Raw genomic sequence first — 6,435 nt, 5'->3', positions numbered from 1 at the left:
AAATCTCTGATCCGAGAGCAGTTTATAAAATAATGTATACCATTAACAATGACCAGTGTTGTGTCGTGGCATCGACTGGTTTAATGGGATTATGTTTAAGATGTTTGACCAAAACGTGTGGATTTATGATACCCATTCGTATTTAAAGGAGCCACAGTACAGCGAGGCTTATATGATTAATTTGCGTTATGTGACCAAGGTCTACATTGCAAGTTATGGAAGGCTTGCATTTTAATTGATAGTTTATTGGACAGATAGGCCTACTACTGTTAACAAAATGGATTACAAATTATTCTGTGTTGGACCTATCATTTAAACAAACAGCAGGGGGCATCACGTGAACCACGGTTCTACACTATACCATAGAACCCATAATTCAGCTGTCAGAAATAGAAACGTTTGGTGACTTGATTTAATGTGATACAGAATGTTTAAGCACCCACGTCTAAAGGGAAACGCATTTCAAGCCATGCGTGTCAAATAGACCTAACTTTATTAACTGGATGCTTCTTAGGCCTATGTATTAATACAAAACAGCTGCAATGGAAATCCTTGGGTCTCGTGAATCCTTGCCCTCATGCATCACCTGACCAATTTAACCAAAACAAAGCACATAGCCTTTGGATTGAAGCCAGGGCATTAAGAGAATTCCAAAGGCAGGAGTTTTCTTAAGAAACCATGGGATAATTCCAGTTATTCCTAAAAGAGCTGAAGTGATGTCATCACATACTGATATAAATTGAGGATTAATAATATATCAAGGATTAATAGTATAGTATTAATAGTATATATATATATATATATATATATATATATATATATATATATATATATATATATATATATATATATATATATATATATACGTCATTGTAAGAAGGCATCTTCACCACAAGTCATAACAAGTCATATTTAAAGCCACAAGTTATATTTAATCAGTTTGCATTATGCATGTTGAATTGTGTGCATAACTACATCACCAATGAATTGCTTCATAAGTTAGTCAATTAACAGTCTTAGTCTTTACACCCCCAACAAAAGCCCTGTCCTTCTTTTCCGTGTGTAGCCTAGTAACAGGTAACCTAACAGGTGACATTTTCTTCTGCACATTTGGACACAGAAACAAAAAAACTGTCCAGACTATAGCTTGTTGTTGGCAGAGCGTTTCTAAAGGCATGGGTCGGAGCCAGATGGGTCTCTACAGGTGAAAGATGCAGGGCTGATTTTCAGCAGTCATCACAAAGACTTGTGTGTTGTTGTTGCACACACAAAAGGAACCAGAGGAGCTGGCACACTCAATCCTGGCACCCCATTATGTAATGTCCTTTCACGGGGAAGCTCATGTGCATGAGTGCCAAGAGGAGAGATTCCACTGAGGCAATTCTATTCTGTTCCTAGTCGATGTACTATTGATGCTGTAGCCCTTTCCCACGTTCCCAGTCAAAGAATGGGACACTCTTGGAGCAAGACATAGGCCAGGGAAAAAATAAATCTAAACTGCTCATTTGTTTGTTTTTTAGGAAGCATATAGAAAAATACGACAGTGACAAGTCTGTGTCTAGTTACTGACGTTAAGTAAAGTGACAGTATTTAGCAGATGCTTTTGTCAAACCAACATGGATTCACAAAAGGGGGTTCAGGAATCAAACCTGCATGGGCCAACCACTTATCAGATGATGATCTATCTGCTGCTCCATCATCACATTATGATGCAGTTCAAAGGAGTACCTCAACACTAACTCTTAAAAACAATAATAATAATAATATATTTTATTTGTAGAGTGCTTTATCATACTCAAAGCATGGAACAATGAAGGATAAAAAGAGAATAAATTAATGAATGAATGAATATGATAAAATGTTAAGAATAAAAACAAAATATGATATCTGAACGACAGTGTCCTTCTCCTGGGCATTCTCCTTGACTGCTCCTGACTTCCCACACAGCATCTTATATGGAAATGTCCTCCATTGCTACCTTCACACAAATGTGCTTTCCTGGAATACCATGCCACTGTGGTTACCGTTCCGCTCAAAGTCTTGTGGTTATTTACCTCAGTCAGTCTCTAGCAGGCTGTTATTTATACAAGCTGGGAATTAAGGTGTCAATCAGGCAGAAAGCAAGGCATGCGTAGCTTAAATGAGTTTAGTTCATTGATAAAATTTTATACCATATGTGAATTTGAACTTGTTTGATGAAGAGCCTTGTTGCATCTTCTTGAGACACTATATGCACTAAATGCACGTAGGTTACGTATTGTGTAACCTGCAAACTACCTTACTATACAGTTTATGTAAACCACACGTACAGTAGGCCATCAAAATGAACTGATTCCGTTGCCAGTTGAATTTAATAATCAAATTATAACATTACATTACGGAGGAAACAAAGCCGTGTGATAAAAGCAAAGGCATGTGTGGCATAGGGTCATGTAAGGTCATGAGGCATGTGTGGCATGAGGTCATGTAAGGTCATGAGGCATGTGTGGCATGGGGTAATGTAAGGTCATGAGGCATGTGTGGCATGATTCTAGCGATTCCCCATAAGCAATGACCAGAAGCAAATTTCAGGTCAGATTTCAAGCTCAACATTCAGGTCAGATTTCAAGCCCAACATAATTGTATCACTATTGAGTTGACTAACAGCACAACTAGAATTACAACAACTCACATCACTATCGACATGTGTGGCATGGGTCATGTAAGGTCATGAGGTATGTGTGGCATGGGGTCATGTAAGGTCATGAGGCATGTGTGGCATGACGTCTGTCAATCGCGTGTCTCAGGCCTGAGACTTGAGAGCTCTGTGTTCACTTCAGAAAGGAAGCCGTTGAACGGTAACAACAACACACAGGTTGTAAAACTGTAGTAAACAGGTTTTGTTCTTCCTAGGAACTCTGTGGCTTGAATGGGATGGATCTTTTCATAACTAACCCACACACACACACATTTATACTAATTGGCCATGGCATATCTGAAGAAAAAAACACAAAATCTGATAATTAATCTCTTGTATGTGCTCTGGATATTCCTCTGCCTATTATTATCAAGTTAACCTTCTAAAAAACTCCAACGCGTTTCGGCTACATGCCTTCTTCTGGGAGTTAGAAGGCATGTAGCCGAAACCTTTAGAAGGTTAACTTGACCAAGCCATGATAATAAAGGCTTTTTAACTTTTTCAATAGAGAGTGCCTTGGAGTTTCTTGATTCTTGGCATTTAGTTTCCCATCCAAAGAGCACCTCTGACTTAACCAAACTGTAGAGTCCAAGAAGCGCTCCTCTACCCCCATTCTTTGTTGATTCCTCTGCCTTTGTCTGAAGGTTCATAAAGACACATGTCTGCCATTCATCACTGGCTTATCATCTCTCTTCTTTACTTATGTGTTTATATGTCTTCCTATGCGGTAGTCATTTAGTGCATGACCACTTATTATCACAGATCTATCGCTCATAAGCCAATCACAGTGGTCACTGCAAGCAAACAGAATGATTTTCAGTTTGGTTCGTTCTCCCCCCTCAGTCACTGTACTCTGCAGCCTGGTCTGCTTATGCCATTGAGGGTTGAACAAATGACAACTAACTATAATCATATCAACATAATTCTGTGCATTAGAAAATAAGTACAGATATTGTGGTAAAAAGTAGTAAATATTCAAAAACTTGGTTGTGCAACATCTGCATGTGCTTTCTGGGTATGCCTCGGTGTGGTGAATGATGTGGTATATTATGGTTCCATGTGATCAGAGCAGCCAAAGAAGGGGGGGGGGCATGATGATGCCAACTGGGCAGATAGACAGTGGCATGGGTAGCCTGATGAGCCAGACCCACATTAAAATGTAGGGTCTGGGCACTCACCGTTCACAGTGCACAGTCCGCGGGGCGGGATAATCGGTTGTCTTTCAAAATTCCCTCTGTACGCAATAGGACAGCGCTGAATCCCATGCGTTTTCCCACCAACGAGCTAGTTGGCTTGTTAAATCCTTTGCCATCTTAAAACAAGCTTAACTCGTGTCACACTGTTGGCCAACAGCAACATCCATCTTCTTTGTTTTCAAGTAGCAGGGAATTCAAGCCAAACCGTTGCAACTCTGCCATCAATCATTATGTTAAGCCCGCCTAACGACTCTATACACGATTTGATTGGCCTGATAGAAGTTTAATTTTTCGAGCTCACAAGCAAACAGAGAGTTGCTAGACTAGCCCTGGAAGCACACACACACACACACACACGCACACACACATGCACACACGCACACACACACGCGCGCACAGACACACACACACACACACACACACACGCACGCACACACACACACACACACACACACACACACACACACACACACATACACACACACACACACACACACACACACACACACACACACACACACACACACACACACACACACACACACACCCACACACACACACACACACACACACACATAATCAGACAGTTTCACCTGCAACCACTGATTGATTTCATACTGGTTATTTTGACCTGAACTCCTCTCCCCTCTCGATGTGTGTGTAGCTGTCTATATTGTTGTCATATTCACATCCTTGATGCTGTCACCAAATGTTTTGTTCTGTTTTGACATTGTGATGTGATTTTTTTGCCTTTGTTGTGCTGCAAAAGGAGAACATGCTGCAACTGAGTGAGGCCTGGTTCACCATAACGGTTATGTTACTTCCCATCCTTTCAACGAATATCAAATAAAAATACCACGGTCCTGCACGGGACGGCTTTGGCATGTGACATGCTGCAGGGGGTGCGAGGAAACCAGTGCAGGGTCAGGACACAGGAGGAGGAATGCAGAGAGAGAGAGAGAGAGAGAGAGAGAGAGAGAGAGAGAACAGAGAGGAGGAGACAGATGGAGAAGAGAGAGGAGGAGAGACAGAAAGAGAACAGAGGAGGAGGGACAGATGGAGAAGAGAGAGGAGGAGAGACAGAAAGAAAGATACAGAAAGAGAATAAAGGAGGGAAGAGAGAGAGAGAGAGGGAGCTCCTGAGCAGGCAACCTATAGGAGCTCAGCTGGACTCTACTTTTTTTACACAATATGAAGGTAAGCAAAGTTATGTTTCTGGCTATGGATATTTAACAAAAGAGATTTCTAAACACCTTTCTGTCTACTTGTTTCTGTACATTCCTTGGAATTTACAAAAGTATTTGTAGACTTTTTCTGTTTTCTTTTATCTGTAAGAATGTATTTTTTTTTTTTACCTAAGCTGCTTCTCAGTAAACCACATCTTTGGCCACTTTATCAAAGTGTTTTTTATATAACAAAGTGTATCAATTGGCATCTTTTCCAATGACCACTGAACCTAACGGAGAGCTGAGGTGGTTGTTGTTGTTGCCTGTCCAGTAGATGACTGGACATCTCTACTGGGTCTGTTGACATGGCTACTACTGCATGAATAATGCGGTCTGATTACAAAGGGCCCCATTAGGGATCTCCTGAAAGGGGGGGACCCCAGCAAGCTTCATTCTGCATTCAACATGCGTATGAAGAGGGCCTTTCAAACTCCATATACAGACATGTTCAGACTCAGTTAATTTATCTCCACTTAGAGCTTCCAGTGTTAAAGGATTTCCCTTTCTGGTTAGAATTAAGAATATTATTAGGAATACAATATAATTATCATAGAATTAAGAATTACGAATATCATTAGGCATCATATAGGAATGTTTCTGTGGCGATTTTATGGAGGTGTTCTGGTTGTCATGGTAAAGGTTGGGCGCTCACAACCTCGCGTGTGCACCATACCAGACTGCTTCGGAGGGTTTCAGGCATCTGAGTGTTGAGCGCCTCACCGGACACAAACAGCCCGTGCCTTTCTCTGCCTGCGCAGCAGCTGAAAGTCACAAGGAGGCAGAGGGAATAGCCCAGGGAGCCCTGCTAAACCCACCCTGCTGACACAGCTGCAGAAAAACACCCCAGGCTGCAGGCAGGCCGGCCCCTGTGCTATGCGCATGTGAAAAGGACAAAGCCATCAGGCACACACGTCATCAATAGGGATGACGGATAGTGAAGTACAGGTCTGCGTCCATGTATTATCACACGGATATTAAAAATAAACATATTAGCCAAATCATAAAAGTCATGGAAAGGGTTGATCCAATAATAATATCAATTTTGTGGGGCAGTCGTGGCCTAGGGCTTCGGGCTTGGAACCGGAGGGTTGCCGGTTCGATCCCCGACTAGTGGGAATGGCTTGAAGTGCCCTTAAGCAAGGAACCTAACCCCTCACTGCTCCCCGAGTGCCGCTGTAGCAAGGCAGCTCACTGCTCCGGGTTAGTGTGTGCTTCACCTCACTGTGTGTTCATTGTGTGCTCTGTGTGTTCACTAATTCACGGATGGGATAAATGCAGAGACCAAATTCCTTGTATACGCAAGTATACTTGGCCTAGAAACCTATTCTCTTATGGC

Source organism: Alosa pseudoharengus, unplaced genomic scaffold (assembly GCF_046254945.1).
Source record: "Alosa pseudoharengus isolate Yale_2024_CS ecotype anadromous, Long Island Sound unplaced genomic scaffold, YU_APseudo_1.1 YU_APseudo_1.1_scf_22, whole genome shotgun sequence".
Classification (NCBI taxonomy): domain Eukaryota; kingdom Metazoa; phylum Chordata; class Actinopteri; order Clupeiformes; family Clupeidae; genus Alosa; species Alosa pseudoharengus.
Note: the sequence above shows the minus strand (reverse complement) of the source record.